The sequence below is a fragment of the Schistocerca gregaria genome, chromosome 5, assembly GCF_023897955.1.
Source record: "Schistocerca gregaria isolate iqSchGreg1 chromosome 5, iqSchGreg1.2, whole genome shotgun sequence".
Classification (NCBI taxonomy): domain Eukaryota; kingdom Metazoa; phylum Arthropoda; class Insecta; order Orthoptera; family Acrididae; genus Schistocerca; species Schistocerca gregaria.
The window spans coordinates 287,009,372-287,029,787 of NC_064924.1; the positions used below are offsets into that span (position 1 = coordinate 287,009,372).

At 45.8% G+C, this 20,416-nt stretch overlaps 1 protein-coding gene across 9 annotated transcripts in view; it reads left to right on the forward strand.

Moving 5' to 3' along the window:
* The window catches only part of LOC126272639 (protein madd-4), a 1,706,630-nt gene that overhangs the window by 1,158,200 nt on the left and 528,014 nt on the right, over window positions 1-20,416 (forward strand). The gene's annotated exons all lie outside the window — the stretch shown is intronic.

Sequence of the window (20,416 nt, forward strand, 5' to 3'; positions counted from 1 at the left end):
CAAATCTTTGGTTTTTGTGGTCCTCTGTTAGGAGTTTCGGCACCCAACGGGAGCACAGTTTCCTAAACTTTCGGTGTTCAGAAACAGTGTTGTAAAGCACTGATCTCGACAAGTCAGGAAATTTGTTTGAGAGACCTGTTACTGTGAAGCACCTGTTCTCACGAATCCTCACTTCAACTGGAGCCACCAAATCGTCTGTAATCAAAGAAGGGCGACCGGAGTGGTCCTCATCATGGACGTTGTCACGGCCATCTTTGAATTCTCGTACCCACTTACGCACTTTGCTTTCACTCATAACACCATCTTCAGAAATCTGTCGATGAATTTCTGCAGCAGACAGGCTCCTTGCTGACAAAAACCGTATCACTGAGAGAACCTCACACGCGGCGGGCGAGTTGATAGTCTTAAACATTTTGTAAGCACAGAACCGAAACGTACAGGTTAGCTACAGAGCTGAAACTGAGCACTGTTGTTCCCGAGGCATGCCGGTACACGACGCACGCGCTCGTTGCGGTATGCGCACGAACTACTAGTGTCTACAAGAAAACGAACCTTACTTAAAAAAACACTCCTCATATATTAATGGAAACGTGATGCCTAATTGGATGAATCACGTCACTTGTCACATCAGACCTACTACAGTGTCCAGGTACCCCGACATTCAGGTGAGCAGCCTCTCGAAACATACTCCTCACTATGGACGCAGGCCGGTGGGGCAGTATAACGCTATGGGAAGCCTACACCTTGGTTTCCGTGGGACTTTTGGTAGTACACCATGACAGCTGTGGAGTACATGAAGATTACTGCGGACGCTCTACATCTCTTCATGCTTGATGTTTTGCCCAACGGTTGGATAACTGTCCGCGCCACAAAACAGTTCTACAGTGATCACTTCCGGGCTGAGATGCCGTGGTCCATACATAATGGTCCATACATAAGACTCTCCCCTGACGTTCCGCCTTCGACTGCGGAAGCCATCCTCCGAGGCGAATCGGAGGATGCCTTCGTAGTCGAAGGCGAAACGTCAGGGGAGAATCTTATGTATGGACCACGGCATCTCAGCCTGGAAGCGTTAAGTGATGACAACACCTGCCGTGAAAGCCTCCATTCTATTATCAGTGCTACAGTGGTTTGAAAAGCATGATAGTGGCCCCAAGTTCAGGTTTTGCTCCCTAAATATGCATGATATGAAGGCGATGGAGCACATATGAGATGCTATCTGGCCCTAGCTCCACGGCCACAAAGCACCGACCCGTACGGGAATTGCGTGACATCTCGCATATTTCCAAAACATATCAACAACTTGTCACATCCATTCCACATGGAATCGTTGTCGTATTGCGTTCCAAAGAAGGGGCAATACGCTGTTAAGAAAATGGTGATAATGCCTTCGCTCATATGTGTACGATGCTGTGCTGAAAACTTACGCCTCCGAAATTTTTATCTGAAAATTCTTAGATTTCTAACTAAAACAAACTTTATTAACATTCCTACATCTTTATTCTATAGCTAACACGTGGTTCAAGAATCATAAAAGAAGGATGTATACATGGAAGAAGCCTGGAGATACTGACAGGTTTCAGATAGATTATGTGATGGTAAGACAGAGACTTAGGAACCAGGTTTTAAATTGTAAGACATTTCCAGGGGCAGATGTGGACTCTGACCACAATCTATTGGTTATGAACTGTAGATTAAAACTGAAGAAACGGCACAAAAGGTGGGAATTTAAGGAGATGGGACCTGGATAAACTGACTAAACCAGAGGTTGTACAGAGTTTCAGGGAGAGCATAAGGGAACAATTGACAGGAATGGGGGAAAGAAATACAGTACAATAAGAATGGGTAGCTTTGAGGGATGAAGTAGTGAAGGCAGCAAAGGATCAAGTACGTAAAAAGACAAGGGCTAGTAGAACTGCTTGGGTAACAGAAGAAATATTGAATTTAATTGATGAAAGGAGAAAATATAAAAACGCAGTAAATGAAGCAGGCAAGAAGGAATACAAACGTCTCAAAAATGAGATCGACAGGAAGTGCAAAATGGCTAAGCAGGGATGGGGAGAGGATAAACGTAAGGATGTGGAGGCTTATCTCACTAGGGGTAAGGTAGATACTGCCAACAGGAAAATTAAAGAGACCTTTGGAGAAAAGAGAATATCAAGAGCTCAGATGGAAACCCAGTTCTAAGCAAAGAAAGGAAACCAGAAAGGTGGAAGGAATATATAGAGGGTCTATACAAGGGCTATGTACTTGAGGAAAATATTATGGAAATGGAAGAGGATGTAGATGAAGATGAAATGGGAGATATGATACTGCGTGAAGAGTTTGACAGAGCACTGAAAGATCTGAATCGAAACAAGACCCCGGGAGAAGATAACATTCCATTAGAACTACTGACGGCCTTGGGAGTGCCAGTCCTGACAAAACTCTACCATCTGGTGAGCAAGATGTATGAGACAGGCGAAATACCCTCAGACTTCAAGAAGAATATAATAATTCCAATCCCAAAGAAAGCAGGTGTTGACAGATGTGGAAATTATCGAACAATCCGTTTAATAAGCCACGGCTGCAAAATATTAACGAGAATTCCTTACAGACGAATGGAAAACTAGTAGAAGCTGACCTAGTTGAAGATGTTTGGCTTCCGTAGAAATATTGGAACATGTGAGGCAATACTGACCCTACGTTTTATCTTACAAGCTACATTAAGGAAAGGCAAACCTACTTTTCTAGCATTTGTAGACTTAGAGAAAGCCTTTGACAATGTTGACTGGAATACTCTCTTTCAAATTCTGAATGTGGCAGGGGTAAAATACAGGGAGCGAAAGGCTATTTACAATTTGTACAGAAAGCAAATGGCAGTTATAAGAGTCGAGGGACATGAAAGGGAAGCAGTGGTTGGGAAGGGAGTGAGACAGGGTTGTAGCCTTTCCTCGATATTATTCAATCTTTATATTGAGCAAGCAGTGAAGAAAACAAAAGAAAAATTCTGCACAGGATAGAGTAGCATGGAGAGCTGCATCAAACCAGTCTCAGGACTGAAGACCACAAGAACAACAACATCTTTATTCTTCATGTCTACACATTTATTTCTGGACATAGTGACCTAGGCGATGAATACATTTCTCCCAACGAGACACCAGTTTGTTCATACAGTCACTGTAGAAAGTTTGGCTTTGTTGACGGAGCCATTATTTCATCTCTGCTTGCACCGCTTTGTCGCGATCAAAGTGAAGGCCTTGAATGTGTTCTTTAATTCTGGAATCATACGCAAATCGGACTGTATGGAGTGTGATATGACAATGAAACCAAGACGTCGGATTGTTGGAGATTCACAGCGCTCGTGTGCGGTCCGGCACCGTCATGCTCAAGGAGAGGGTGATCCATGTGTGGACCAAGTTTTCTGTGTTAATAATCTCGATTACAGCTTGCTGTTTCGCACGAACCGACAAACAGTAATGGAAAAAATCTCAACACCAAAAACAATTAATGTAGAGTAATGAAATTTCGGGAATACATTTGGAGCCATGGTTGGCTCATGTGTTACATTAAACCTTGATTGCTATTTTGTGTTTAGTCTATCGCGGTTATCGCGATTATGCTGTTATCCTTTCTCTCCGTGATTGACAGCAGCTGTGTGTATCGATATTGGCACCTCTTTGGCCTGGCGCTTATAGTTTCCGGCTGTGCTGTGTTCGACCAGTTGGTCAGTTGGCGTGGAGCAGCGAGGAAGTCTCCGCGGCGCGTAGTTTGGCCGAGGCCGCTGGCGCCGTCAAGGCGCGATCGGAGTGTGTGGTGCTGTTCCCATTGCTACGAGGTCCATGGCTCACCGATCCTGCATACGAAAGTTGAGTTTTGACGTACTTTTCCAGCAAGTCACGACTGTTCACAATGTGTCGTTTGGATTTCGCTGTCGGCTGTTGGGACATTCCAGAGATCAACAACGTGTGTTTTCAAGTTGGCAAATTTTAGCCACCCTACGGTGGAGATAAACTGTACTTGGTTATTTTGAATTGAAGTGCGCCAGCGGAATCTTCTATCTTATGGCCGTTAACGTTCCGGTTACCTGCCTTGGCCGTTGACAAAGTTTTATGAATTTATTTGTAAAAGTATAGACAGTGGAAATTAAAATGTCGTATGGTGCCTCTCCTGCTTTATGTGGGCAGTTCAGTTTTATTAAGCTGTAAGATCTCTTTGTTCTTTATGAAATAATGGTATTATGTGGCTGTGTAACAATGGTTGCCGGACGGTGTGGTCGAGCGGTTCTAGGCGCTTCAATCTGGAACTGCGAGACCGCTACGGTCGCAGGTTCGAATCATGCCTAGGACATGCATGTGTGTGATGTCCTTAGGTTAGTTAGGTTTAAGTAGTTCTAAGTTCAAGGGGACTGATCTCAGATCCATTTTTTGTAACATTGGTTGGAAGTGTATAGTGTTATTAGTCTCCTGAGACATGGTTAAACAAGAACGATTGTTTGTGATTGATTATTCACCGTGACTACTATCAATGATTTTGGTTGCGGACGCACAATAATATGATTCTTATTCGTGTTTATGTAATTCAGTCAAAGTGAAGATTTGTATATTTCATCAGTAAGAGGGCAAATGCCCGAATTAAAGTTTATAATAAAGTCTGTTTTGAGTCAAATTATAATTGTAAAACGATCACACGCTTGTCCATCACCAGTGATCCCTGGATTCCTAATTCCTTTAAATAACTTTGGTGGGATTTTAATTTTGATTTTCTAAAGAATTGGGTAGTACCACGGTGTATTAAATGAAAAGTTGCAATAAAGCACACAACAGCAGCAGCAGCACGTATTCCTGTCGAAATAGCATTAGGCTGTTATGCGAACCACCAGCAGCGGCACTTCACACACGGTCCGCCGTTGTTAAACCAAACAGAAGTGGCTGCCGGAAAACTCATTTCCGTTGCAATGACGCTAATTCGCGACCCTGGAACGGCTGCAGCTGAGGACTCGCAGACGAGAGCCGATAATTCGGAATAAAACAGTGGCGGCGGCAGCGACCAGGGGCCGCATATTTGCATAATTATGCGTGCGTGCCCCAAATAGCGCGCATGTTTGGCCGCCTGACGAGCGAAATGTGGTTACCGCTGATTTGCCGGCGTCAGCGGCCGCTGCATACCCAAACTACGGCCGCACTGGGGCAGCGCCCTCTACACCTTGAGCCCCGCAGACGTTGATGGTTCGTCGCGAACCCAGTGCTCGGCAGTCGGCGACGGAGAGGGCGGGTGACCTCACAGCTTGCCAAAAGTTGCCGTAGACGACCATAGAACGTAGACGTAAATAGAGTGGCCTTCGGGTCGCGCAATGTGTCAAGCTAACCCTCCCTCGGGGTACCCACCAGACCCCTGTCGCACGGTTTACGGGCAATGAAATTTGAAGAATCCGATTTGCCTGAAAAAAAGTTTTACATCTAACTCTACATATACACTGATGCTCCGCAAGCCACCGCACGACGCATAGCGGAGGATACCCTGTACCACTGCTACTCATTTTCTTTCCAGCTCCACATGCAAATACAGCGATGGAAAAACGACCCTCTATAAGCCCCCATAGCAACGTTTGTAAGAGATCCATGACTAAGATGGTATATATTAAGATGGTATATATATACTAAGATGGTATACATATACTAAGATAGACATCTCAGAAAGAACAGATATCATCGGCGACCACGAAGCTCGTTAGAATGAAATTACAATGAAATGAACAACACCCTTAGCTGCTTACAGGCGTTGACATACGTTAGCAGGGACAGATGAAAATGTGTGCCCCGACCGGGAGTCGAAGCCGGGATCTCCTGCTTACATGGCCAGACGCTCTATCCATCTGAGCCACCGAGGACACAGAGGATAGCGCAACTGCAGTGATTTATGTCTGGCACGCCTCCCGCGAAACCCACATTCTCAAAGTATTGTCCCGCACTACATTCGTAGAAGCTTTCGAAATGTGGTGCTACAGAAGAATGCTGAAGATTAGATGGGTAGATCACATAACTAATGAGGAGGTATTGAATAGAATTGGGGAGAAGAGGAGTTTGTGGCACAAGTTGACTAGAAGAAGGGATCGGTTGGTAGGACATGTTCTGAGGCACCAAGGGATCACCAACTTGGTACTGGAGGGCAGCGTGGAGGGTAAAAATCGTAGAGGGAGACCAAGAGATGAATACACTAAGCAGATTCAGAAGGATGTAGGCTGCAGTAGGTACTGGAGATGAAGAAGCTTGCGCAGTATAGAGTAGCATGGAGAGCTGCATCAAACCAGTCTCAGGACTGAAGACCACAACACATTCGTAGTGCCCCCGCCCATTATACTCATATGTAATATATACTTCATATGTAAATGATGCTCTAAACCCCCCCACCCTATTCTAACTCCGACTTTTGCTGTTGCACATAGATTAAGAAGAAACGCGAACTGACTGTAATCGACCCTGCAAGTGGAGTAGAAAAGAGTTTGGCACCTGCAATAATTTAATTTCATAGAAACTAATTAACTAAAGGAAAGTTTCATTAACGTAGTGAGAAATGAAAGGATTGCTCTACCGATTAACAGAATGAAAGTTCTGTCCAAAATTACAATATGATTTATTATGACTAAACTCAAAATAATAAACAAAACACATGAAACATTTACCATACATCAAATTGGCTCAAATTGGATACTTAAATAAATGCTGCGAAGGTGAAATTGTCCAGAAACTAGATTGTGACATTTATGACGAAGTGGTTTGTGGAGCCAATTCTTTGCAACCCAAATCTTAAGAGAAACACACAGCCAACGCAACATTAATTGCTGCTACAGTAGTGAGAACGCAGACAGTCAACACCCAAGACAGAACAAAGTTAGAAAAGATGAACAGGCGCGCTGTGCTGAGCTCTGATTATCACCTAGCAAAATCCCCAATCTGCTGGTGCTGCGGACATACATTACCAAGCTGTCTTCTTAACTGCAAGAACACGATCTGGCGTACCGGAGGCGATGGCTGGTTGCTTCGACGTCCCTTCGTGCTGATGATAATGTCGCGAGTATAGCCCGAAACAAATTATCCTGGTCTGGTTGATCCAGACTAAAGACTTCCTAACAATACAAATGCGCCTCTGAGGGAGACGAAGAAGGCCCGCCACACAATCACTGACGGTACAGTGATTGATTTTAACAAGCGAAGTCAACAGTAACTCCAATACAGTCAACTTTAGCCCAAACTGCTCAAGGCAGACAACATAGGCCGCTTCTACGCAGAACGCTCAATTGCCAACTGTACTCGGAAAGTTACGTCGAAGTCGAAACTTCAGCAACTTCGTCAAACAGTTACAATTAAATAAAAGTATATTAAACGGCCAACGGAAGGCAGGCTGTCCAGAGCAGCGAGAGCTCAGTTTTGTAACCTACTCCGACCGAAAGGCGAGAGCCGACTCTCTCAAGAGCACCCTTACAAACCGAACACAGAACATTCCCCACCCCACGACAGTGGCCGTGGTTAAACGTTCCATTCAGCAACTTGAAAACTGGCGGAAATTTCCACTCTATTGCCGAAGCACTACTATACCATCAATGGAGATTCCTGGCGCCAATTTCTGCGCCGATTTTGCTACGTCATGGAGTTATGCCCTGAGCAAGCCAATCACAGTTACGATTTTGCATAAAACGTGGGAATTTGCCCGCCAAGACTGCCTGGTAACATAAGTCATTCCCACGCCTCGCTGGTAGCCCGCCAGAAAGTGTTTTCACTACGTTTCTGCGAAGTAACGGAATCTCTAGCCCAGCCGCTCCTTCAGGCCCCTCTGGGCGTGTCACTCCCACTCTTATGACAATGTCGGCGTCTGGAAATCATCAACTCGACTCCCTCACACCCGTCGGCATAACCATTTCAAGATCAGCAGAACCCTCCTGTCACCACACTACCCGTGGGAAGTCCGCGTGTGAAGAAATAGCAACTTTTCACCGCATGCAATTAGAGAGGAAAATCGAATTACTCAGAATAAGATAGAAATATGAGTGCGGGCTCATGCCACCTCTCAACTCTGATCATTTACATACTTGCCAATGGTGAGTATCTGTGAGAAGTTACTCTGATATCCGAACATGTCTTCAGGGTACTTCAGTTTTTTTGTCAGGCAGGTATCGCGCCTTTATTTCTTTCCTTTTTAGTAATCAATGGATCTGAGGATGATCTAAAAAAATGGTCATAACCTTTTATGCAGGAAAATAAAAAAGTTACACAGTCGTTGTTTGTCTTTCTGTACTAAGATGATTAGGCATTCTGAAAACATTAATTATAAATTAGCATTGATAAACAGCTTTTAAACTGACTCAGTCTATTCGAAGTTTTCTCCAAATATAAATAGTAGTTTATGTAGGTACGAACGTTGAAAGACAATAAATCGCGATAGTTTGCTATGTTCTACGTTTTCCTGAATAATATTACACGCTTACTTTTCGCTCATTCTTACTCACTCATTCTGTTCCATTGTACGCTTCATATCCTTTAGATTGCTTATGTATTCCACCGTTTTGATGGAAGATCGGCTGAAATTGTGTCACCAGCGTCGTATTTTCGCATATAAAAAAGGCGACGCGCAAAATATGTAACCCCGAGCACCGTAACGGGAAACGACATATTCGTGTGACACGAGGAAGTACTACTAAAGAAATTTCCGAAAGAAAGGCGCGCGAGTGAGAATAAAGCACCTTATAGTCGGCTAGAGTGCAGCATTAGATAAAATGAGGAGCGTTCCTCGGGAGAAAAGCCCTAAAGGAGACGGCGGGTGGGCTTTTGTGGGATTTGCTCGTATTTAGTTTACGACGGAGGCGGCGGCAGCAGAGGCAGGTACCGAATCGATTGAGAGTGGATGGGACCGTAAAGCGGCAGCGGTGAGAGGACGCGAGCCGCAACACACAGCCGCACGGCCGGAGCGCTTCTGCGCGGAAAGCGGGCAGACAAGGTCTCTGCAGCTCACGTCTGCTTCCGTCTGTGCAACTGCTTCATTGATATTTCCAATGGCAAGTCAGAAATGTTCAATGGAGATTTTTTAGTGTTTACCTCTAAACTACACTGAACCGCCAAGCGCCAAATAAACTGGTATAGTATCCAAACACAGGGATACGTCAACAGGCAGAATAAGTCGCTGCGGTCGGAAACGCCTATATAGAACAAAAAGTGGCTGGCACAGTTGTTAGATCAGTTACTGCAACAACAATGGCATGTTATCAATATTTAAGTGAGTTTGAAAGTGGTGTTACAGTCGGCGCATGAGCGGTCGGACACAGCATCTCCGCGGTAGCGATGAAGTGGGTATTCTCCCATATGACGATTTCACGAGTGTACCATGACTATTAGGAATGCGGTAAAACATCAGATCTCCGACATTACTGAGGTCGGAAAAGGTCCTGCAAGATCGGGACCAAAGACGACTGGAGCGAATCGTTCAACGTGACAAAGTGCAACCCTTCCGCAAAATACTTCGCATTTCAATGCTGTGCCAGTGTCAGCGTGCGAACCATTCAACGTAACATCACCGATATGGGCATTCGCAGCCGAAGGCCCGCTCGCGTATCCTTGATGACTGCACGGCAGAAAGCTTTACGCCTCGCCTGGACTCATCAACACCCGCATTGGACTGTTCATGACTGGAAACATGTTGTCTGGTTAAAAAAAATGGCTCTGGGCACTAAGGGACTTAACATCTGAGGTCATCAGTCCCCTAGAACTTAGAACTACTTACACCTAACTAACCTAAGGACATCACACACATCCATGCCCGAGGCAGGATTCGAACCTGCGACCGTTGCGGTCGCGCTGTTCCAGACTGAAGCGTCTAGAACCGCTCGGTCACAGCGGCCGGCTGTTGTCTTGTCCGACATGTTTCGTTTCAATTTTTGTCGAGTCGATCGACATGTTCGAGTATGGAGAAAACCTCATGTGTCCATGGACCCTTCATATCAGAAGGGACTGTTCAAGCTGGTGGACTCTCTGAGCCGGCCGCAGTGGCCGAGCGGTTCAAGGCGCTTCAGTCCGGAACCGCGAGACTGCTACGGTCGTAGGTTCGAATCCTGCCTCGGGCGTGAACGTGTGTGATGTCCTTAGGTTAGTTAGATTTAAGTAGTTCTAAGTTCTAGGGGACTGATGACCTAAGATGTTAAGTCCCATAGTTCTCAGAGCCATTTGAACCATTTTTTTGAACTCTCTGTAATGATGTGGGGCGTGTGCAGCTGGAGTGATATTGGTTCACTGATACGTGTAGATACTACTCTGACAGGTGACATGTGCGTTAGCATCCTCTGTAATCACCTGCATTCATTCACGTCCATTCTACATTCCAGCAGACTTGGGCAATGCCAGCAGGACAATGCGTCCATAATTGCTACAGAGTGGCTCCAGGAACACTCTTCTGATTTGAAACTCTTCCGCTGGCCACCAAACTCCCCAGAAATGAACATTATTGAGCATATCTGGGATGCCTTGCAACGTGATGTCCAGACATTTCCACCCTCTCGTACCTCTACGGATTTATGGACAGTCAGATGTTAGTTCCCTTCATCACTACTTCACACACTAGTCGAATCATGCCACGTCGTGTGCGGCACTTCTGCGTGCTCGCCGGGTCCCTACACCATATTAGGCATTTGTTCCAGTTTCTTTAGCTCTTCAGTGTGTATAGTAGTGGTAAATATGATTCTCGGGTGAGACGTCGTATGCCTTTGTGAAATTTCCCAATATTTCCACCAACAAGGACTTAAGAAGGCTACCATCTGTCACGATTCTGCCCAACGAAGTGGCGTGTTTACCACCAGCCGTATCAGATTCAGATAGCTTATCTCATGAGGTAGACCACTTCCATACCATATTTTTAAAGAGTGGATGTTCTGAATGAGAGATGCAGCGTAAACAAAGTGGGGAGCTGCAAGAAAGTGAAGAACGAAGAGGAATTTTCGTGTCGCCATACACCAGACGGAGTTTCTTCTAAAATAGGAGGATTACCGAATAAACAGAAAGATAAATTCGTCTTTCGTCCGCCAAAGAAGCTCAGAGGTTATTTAGGCTCAATGAAAGATCATAGTGGTTTAAGAAGATGTTGAATCTTGTGCCCAAGGAAGCAAGGGAGAGGATGTTGTTTTGGGTGGCCGGTATCCTCTTTCTACAACACAAATGCGCAGACGTATTATTATAGTTCTTTATTTACATGAACTGGCAACTTTACTTAACTTGAGTACAGTCCATGTGGTGTGGTACAAGCTCATCAGTTACAGTCATTTTGCAAACTGATGCAATGTCAATCGCGGTAATCTTATAAGTCGGCCGGGGTGGCCGAGCGGTTCAAGTCGCTACAGTCTGGAGCCGCCAGACCGCTATGGTCGCAGGTTCGAATCCTGCCTCGGGCATGGATGTGTGTGATGTCCTTAGGTTACTTAGGTTTAAGTAGCTCTAAGTCCTAGGGGACTGATGATCTCAGAAGTGAAGTCCCAAAGTGCTCAGAGCCATTTGAACCATTTTTGCTATTATAAACTTTAGTTTCTCACTGCTAGTCCTGCTATAGTCACTACTCTGGTCGCTTTGTAGTGTCGTAGCTTGACTAACTAAACTCGCTCAGCGAAGAAACTGACATACGCCAAAGTGCACGATTGAGAACGTGAGTGAGCGTGACCCTCTGATCAGCGCCAGCGGCCTAAATACACGCTGTCGAGAGGGCGTTAGTGGCGTGTTGCTTGCAGGTGTGTCTCTGGCCTCTCTAGTGATAAGCGCGCTTGATCCAGCGCCCACTAATCGACCTTCGCGCTTCATCTTTGCCGTCGGTGTGCTGGCGACAGTTTGCGCCAGTGCAGAAGATCTGGTGCCTGTAAAATATCCTGAGGCTGCAGGACGTCATACATTGGACGTCCTGTGGAGGAGAGATAGGTCTGGACCAGGCATAGAAATCTGCAGTGGCCGAGCAAAAATTCGCTCGTCGACGTCATCGTATTGGGTTGGGTTCGGTTTTTTTTTTTTTGGGGGGGGGGGGGGGGGGGGAGGAGACCAGACAGCGAGGTCATCGGTCTCATAGGAACAGGGAAGGATGGGGAGGGAATTCGGCCGTGCCATTTAAAAGGAACCATCCCGGCATTTGCCTGGAGGTGTTAGGGAAATCAAGGAAAACCTGAATCAGGATTGCCGGACGCGGGACTAAGTCGTCGTCCTCCCGAATACGAGTCCTGTGCGATAGCCACTGCTCCACCTCGCTCGGTTTCGTACTGGGACAGCGTTATTAAAGCAGCATCGGAAATCCACAGCTCGATTAATGTGCTGAACTGAGACACAGAATACCAGCTTAGCACAGCATGCCGGCCGCGGTGGTCTCGCGGTTCTAGGCGCGCAGTCCGGAACCGTGCGACTGCTACGGTCGCATGTTAGAATCCTGCCTCGGGCATGGATGTGTGTGATGTCCTTAGGTTAGTTAGGTTTAAGTAGTTCTAAGTTCTACGGGGCTAATGACCACAGCAGTTGAGTCCCATAGTGCTCAGAGCCATTTTAACCATTTGAGCCAGCACAGCAAGGGATCCCGTGCTGGCCGTGTTAAAATCACAGTGACCACAAAGAAGAGCTGCTGGTCGTACAAGGGTTGATGCTGCTGTGGCGACATTAATACTCGGATGAATGGGCACACGCCTGCGCGGCCCGCACATCGGCAGGCGGCTTCCTAAAGACCCCTCGCAACAGCATGACACATTGACCGTCAGAATAATCATGATCGACAATGCATGAGCCCTCACGTGCCGTGAGGTGTAAACATGTAATGCACCCAGAAACATTTCCAACGTTATCGCTTTGGTGCTCCAGGTGTTTTGTTGTGGAGGCATAAAGTTGGGTGGGAGTATTTACCTCTAAATCTCTGAACACCATACACTTGCCGGTCGACGTTATTGTGACATTGTACTCCTTCCTCCTGTACGGCTTTTCGCGGTTGCATTCGGCCCTTCCATTATTTTTTATGGGTGTCAAAGGGCGACAGCATCGAACTGCGCAGGTGGAGGAGGTCTTGGAAAGAGAGGATATTTAACCGCAAGAAAATTGCGAAGAAATCAAGAAATAAGTGTTGTCGGAAGGACTGGTTCAGCATGCAGGACCGCCGGAGCAATCTGCGGTGAAATTAAAAACAGTGGCGTCGATATTAAGAATACAGGAGTAACTCCACTGTTAATCGCAAAGGATAGAGTGGATAGACGGAGAGAGTACATTTTGAGGTCTCTACAAAGGAGAGGAACTGACTGATTTCGAAGTAGAAGAAAAAAAGTGGGAATCAACATGGAAAACATTGGGTACCCAGTATCACAGTTCTGGAAGACTTGTGATCAAATCGGAAATTTGGAAATTTGTGGTAAGGACTTATGGGACCAAACTGCTGAGGTCATTGGTCCCTAAGCTTACGCACTGCTTAATCTAATTTAAACTAACTTACGCTAAGGACAACACACACAATCATGGTCGAGGGAGGAGTCGAACCTCCGACTGGGGGAGCGGGTCGTGACAAGGAACCCAAGACAGCGCTGCTACACCGCGCGGCTGCGATCAAATAATGCGGAAGTCATAGACAACATTTCTTCGGAATTCCTAAAATTAATGGGAATTTAAAACGTAACAATTGTATAAATTGGCTTGTAGAATCTATCAATCAGGAGACGTACGGTTAGGCTGTAGGCAGTCGGAGAAGTATGATCTACACCATACATAATAAAGGAAGTGGATATAAGTGCTAGAACTATCGCAAAATCAGTTTAACAGGTCATTCATTCTAATTACTGATAATAATGTGCAGAAGAATGGAAAAGAAAACTTAGGATCTGTTAGGGGACGGTCAGATTTGTTTCCGGAAAGGAAAAGACAACAGAGAGGCATTTCTGACGTTACCTTTGATAACGGAAGCAAGTCTTAAGAAAATCGAGGCACATTCTTAAGGTTTGTCGACCTTGAAAAATGATTACACAGTGTAAAATCATGCCAGATGCTCGAAATTCTCAAGAAAATAAGTTTACGTTGTAGGGAAAGACGGATAATATAGAATGTGTATAACAACCAAGACGGGATGGAAAGAACGAAATGCTCTCAGTAAAAAGTGTGTAAGACAGAGTTGGAGGCTTCTTCCCGTTTTCTTCAACCTCTTCGCCGAAAGACTATCACTGGCAAACACGGCGTTCCTGGCCAACGAAAGCCTACTACACCAAAAATCATCCTTAACTTGAACAAATTTCTGAGAATGTTTGTATTGAGGTGAATCATGGACTGTGGGAAGACAAGAAGAAAAGATAATCTAAGCTTTCGAGATGTGGTAATATAGAAGAATGTTGAAAATGATTACCTGTAAATACCACATTAATGCAATAAATGCTCAAAATTATGTCTGTCAACCTCAATGCATTTGGCAATACGTGTAACGACATTTCTCTCAACAGCGATTAGTTCGCCTTCCAAAATGTTCCCACATGCATTGACAATGCGCTGACTCATGTTGTCAGGCGTTGTCGGTGGATCACGATGGCAAATATCCTTCAACTTTCCCCACAGAAAAAAATCCGGGGACGTCAGATGCGGTGAACTTGCGGACCATGGTATGGTGCTTCGACGACCAATCCACCTGTCATGAAATACGCTTTTCAATACCGCTCCAACTGCACGCGATCTATGTGCCGGACGTCCATCATGTTGGAAGTATATCGCCATTCTGTCATGCAGTGAAACATTTTGTAGTAACATCGGTAGAACATTACGTAGGAAATCAGCATACATTGCACCATTTAGATCGCCATCGATAAAATGAGGGATAATTATCCTTCCTCCCATAATGCCGCACCATACATTAACCCGCCAAGGTCGCTGATGTTCCACTTGTCGCAGCCATCGTGGATTATCCGTTGCCTAATAGCGCATATTATGCCCGTTCACGTTACCGCTGTTGGTGGATGACGCTTCGTCGCTAAATAAAACGCGTGCACAAAATCTGTCATCGCCCCGTAATTTCTCTTGTGCCCAGTGGCAGAACTGTACACGACGTTCAAAGTCGTCGCCATGCAATTCCTGGTGCATAGAAATACGGTACGGGTGCAATCGATGTTGGTGTAGCATTCTCAACACCGACTTTTTTGAGATTCTCGCGCAATTTGTTTGCTACTGATGTGCGAATTACTGCAAAAGCAGCTAAAACACCTACTTTGGCGTTATCATTGCATCACCATTTGTTGCAGGTCGTGTTTGACGTTTCACACGTGGCTGAACACTTCCTGTTTCTTTAAATAACGTAACTATCCAGTGAACGGTCAGGACATTTGGATGATATCCAGGAGGCCGAGCAGCATACATAGCACACGTCCGTTGGGCATTTTGATCACAATAGCCATACATCAACACGGTATAGACCTTTTCCGCAATTGGTAAACGGTCCATTTTAACATGGGTAATGCATCACGAAGCAAATGCCGTCCGCACTGGCGGCATGTTGCCTGATACCTCGTCCTCATATGTTTGTGACTATTACAGCGCCATCCAACACAAAGCGAAAACAGTGGTCCAACTAAAACATTCATATTTCTTTACGTACTACACGAATATGTAATAAAAATGGGGGTTTCTATTTTAAAAAACGCAGTTGATATCCGTTTGACCTATGGCAGCTCCATCTAGTGGGCCAACCATAGCGCCATTTGGTTTCCCCCTTGAAGCTAGAAGAGTTTCGTTCTTTGTAGTTTTTTCGTTTGATGCTTATTTCGTGAGATATTTGACCCGGTCACTATCAATGGACCACCCTGTATATTGGTACTAAACAATAAAAATTAAATAATTTAAAACGTCATTTTTTCGGCAGCAACGTAGTGTACAAGCCAGGCTCTTTCGATGTGAAATCGTCTGAAAATCTTCCCTTCCTATTGTAGAAGCATGTTTCTCAAGTAATCAGCTTTTTCTTGGGCGAGCATTTCTTTCTGGCGCGAGGTCGGAATAACCGATCGCGTGCTTTGTTCCCCTGCGTCGCTTTGCGTGAGATAGCTGCCTCCTGCCAGATTTCTTGATACAGCAGAAGGTCACCATTACAGGTACCGGAGCCAAAGAAAGTTGCAGGAATCGGCATAACACTGAGCGCATTTCGTCAGGTTCACGATTACGGGATTTAAGTTACTGAAACATTGTTAATTATCCCTAGTGATTTGCATAGAAACTATAAATTAGTTTTGTACGAAACCAGTAATTTTCAATTCTCTTCAAATACTGCTATAAAGATGATAATCAGGGTTATGGAAACATGAACTTTCGCGGAAAATATAGAGTGTAGAAGCGCTTATTTATGGGCAGTGTGTTTACATATCTTTCCAAACCCCTTGGCTTACACTGTTTATTGAATTCCCTGTTATTGTTTCGTCCACCCTGGAATGGAGTCTCTTTTTACTGTCGTGAGGTTACAACACTTTGATGTGCCAGCAGTGCAACACTGTTTTCTGTAAGACTGGAGCGTCTCCAACAGTGAATGTCTGAATTCAGAAATTGCGGTAAATCGTTTCCGTACCCTCCCTTTCGGATCACCTGCTGGTTAGCGGTGGACAAATTCTGCTAACGAGTACGGTGCTCGCTACCTCCGTGTAAACATTCGCCGCATACGGAGAGGGAAAGCTGGTATTTCCCCATAACGAGCCGGCCGACCGGTTTCTCTGTCTCTCACAGCCGGCACACTTCATTAGCGTCGCTCATAATTACTTTTTAATCGCAATATGAACGGTTCCGCCCAGCAAGGCCAGCTCCACCGCCCACCCCCTCTACCCTAATTGGCCCAGCACATTGAGTCGCCGATGCAGCTGATTAGCCAGATGTAGGTTAATCGCTTATTGACGATCGATTTAAGCGACGCCGAGGGGGGCGTGATTTGCGAGCGCTTCGGTCGACGGGGGAGCGAGAGCGTCGCCTACCCCGTGGCGTAGCACGTGCGGCGGTGAATCCTGCCCTGCCCCAACCAGGCGGCAGGAGTAACGCTGTGAGCGTAATCAGGTTCTACTAGCAGCGACCCGGCGATGGCTACACAGCGCCGTATTAAGTGGATTACGGCACGCGCCTGGGCAGAACCGAGTTACACCGCCGGTGCATATCTTAAACCGGAAATTAACAGCTGCGCTTAGGGGTGTATAGACAGCGTTTTGAGCTACGCTGATGATCTAAAACATAATGACCACTGGCTCAATAATGGTACCCAGGGAGGCAGGATTGGGTTACGATTATGGACGGGTCCGTGATCAATTGCTGTTGGTTTGTTTATTTTTCAATTACGTACACTTTATTTGGAAACAACAACAAATAAAAGGTGACAATAAATTAAGAGGTATTCCACGGCTGAAGACCTTCATGACAACAAATTCAAAACTATTTCTCGGCTGAAGGCCCCAATGGTGATAATTTAAAACTGTTTCGCTGTTGAAGGTCTGAAGAGCAATCTTAAGAACCAGTTACACTACGTCATCCTGCAACTACAATTATTAAAATATTTTTATAAGAACAATCATCAAAATGTCACTGCTAGAACACAATTGTCTGATTAAATTTTTTAAGACAAGTAACACACGCGCCTGAAGGCCTTAATAAACTTCGAGGACATACCTTCACCGAGGAGTCAAGCAGTATATTGCTCCCTCCAACTTATATCTCGCGAAGAGGCCATGAGGATAAAATCAGAGAGATTAGAGCCCACAGATTAGAGCATACCGACAGTCCTTCTTTCCACGAACAATACGAGACTGTAATAGAAGGGAGAACCGATAGAGGTACTCAAGGTACCCTCCGCCACACACCGTTAGGTGGCTTGCGGAGTATGGATGTAGATGTAGATGACAACAAATTCAAACTATTCCTCGGAAGAACGGCCCAATAGCAATAATTTAAAAACTGTTTCACGGCTGAAGGTCTGACTAGCAATCCTTTAAGAACCAGTCAAACATCTTCAAACTTGAAATTACAGTTATTAAAAATTTAAAAAAAATCATCAAATCTGACCAAACCAAGGAGAGGGGAGGGAGGGAAGAAGGGGGGGGGGGGGGGGTGGCGCAGACGTTGCTCCAAGGATCGACCTGGGGAAGTCCTTCAAGCTATGGGACAGGGAGCCAAGAGTCGCATTCACTTCACGAGATGGTAACAGACTAGTGGCAGTTTAAACGCATGACTAATAATCATATGCCGAATCTACCTCACGTCCGATGACCAATGCAATGATGGACTAACACACCCAAGGCGGAACCGACGGTCAGCACTACGTCTTCAGACTCCGGTGTTGAGAGCATCCGGAAGCAGAAGGAATCACTACTATCAGAGTAGGAAAAGAAAAGAAAAAAAAAGACACACGACCCGGCCCACAAGGAAGCTGTCGAACTACACGCCTTATTGGACAGCAGCGGTAAGGCAAGGAAAAGTACACTGCCGTAACATACACTAAACTCCAGGGCAGGTAACTGGGGCTTTAGCAGCCACTAGGCAAGAAAAATACCACTGGTTGAACTTCACAAATAATAACATATAGAATGCAACAATTAATAATGAGAAGTGGAGGAAGGCTAATTAGGTTCGCCTCCCCCAAACGCTCCACTCGCTGCTCTTCGTCTCGGCGACACTGCGAGCAGCAACACGGAAGCAAATGGCGAGATCTCACAATGGTGGAGGTTTCACTACTTGAAGTAAGGCCCACTCAACTTAAACTCCCAGGGTCCGGTTGACAACGAGGTTGTACCCCTCGCGACTACAGCCCTTCCATCCGGCAGTGCATGCGTGCCACCAGTGTTCCCGGCCGGTTTCTCGCGCTGCGCGGACCTGGCTGCTCGTCCGTCCCCAACCGAACTCCGACCTACCACACGGAAACACCACAACGTCGCCCCAAAGATAGAACCACCGTTACTAGATATCGATAACCGCCGCTGCTGCCACTAGCAGACAAACATCACTTGCAAACGGAGTGGCGCCAATGAACACAAGAAGAAGACGACTACTGTAACTATACCAAGTAAACGATGCCAACCTAGCAACGGGACCAAAGCGAGTCGCAGCATGGCTCATCCACGTTTGGAACGCACTACACAGCGATTCTGCATGGTATGCATTCGACAAGTCCTTCAACGTTTCCGGAGGTAAGTGCCAACAGATGTTTAAGAATAGGTCACGCAGTTCCCGTAAATTACGCGCCGTTGGCTTGCAGGCACGGATCTGTTACCCGAAAACGTCCCAGATGTGTTCCCTCGCGTTCAAATCCGAGGAATTTCGTGTCCAAGACATGAACGTGCATTGATAAAAATGCTGCTCAAACGGCTGAAACCGATTCTGCTCTTATGATACGGACAGTTATCCTGCTGGAAGATACCGGATGGTTATAAAGTGCAGCTACTCACAGAGTTTCAGCGTGAGCTGCAACTATCGTACGGCAGCGAAACTTGGTAGATATCCAAATCTGTTAATGCGGAAACGATTTGCACTTCAAACAAGATTAGTTCCAGTTTTGGCCACCAGGTGCGAAACAGCTGCTGTGAATGTAAGAAAGACATATAGAAATGTTTCCATATGTGACAGATTACGAATAGGAGGTGAACAGAAAAGGTCAAACAAGCGATTGGTTGAAACTTCCTGGCAGATTAAAACTGTGAGCCGGTGCGAGACTCGAACTCGGGACCTTTGCCTTTCGCGGGCATGTACTCTAGCATCTGAGCTACCCAAAAACGACTCACGCCCTGTCCTCACAGCTTTACTTCCGCAGTGCCTCGTCTCCTGGCAAAGGTTTCGAGTTCGAGTCTCGGTCCGGCACACAGTTTTAATCCGCCAGGAAGTTTCACATTAGCGCACACTCCGTTGCAGACTGAAAATCTCATTCAACATATCGGATTAGGGAAAGATTGGGATGAAAGTCAGCCGTGCTATTTCAAAGAAACTATCCCGGCATTTGCCTAAAGCGATTTACGGAAAACACAGAAAACCTAAATCAGCATGGTTGAACCATTGTCCTCCCGAATGGGAGTCCAGTGTGCTAACCACTGCGCCCGAACAAGTCAGAAAGGTATAATGTTAAACTTCCTGGCAGATTAAAACTGTTTGCAGGATCGAGACTCGAACTCGGGACCTTTGCCTTTCGTGGGCAAGTGCTCTACCAGCTTAGCTACCCGAGCACGACTCACGCCCGGCACTCACAGCTTCACTTCCGTAGTACCTCGTCTCCTACCTTCCAAATTTTACAGTAGCTCTTCTGCGAACCTTGCAGGATTAGCACTCCTGCAAGAAAGGATATTGCGGAGACATGGCTTAGTCACAGCATGGAGGATGTTTCAAGAATGAGATTTTCAATCTGCAGCGGAGTGTGCGCTGATATGAAACTCCCAGGCGGATTAAAACTTTGGGGATGGGGCGTAAGTCGTTCT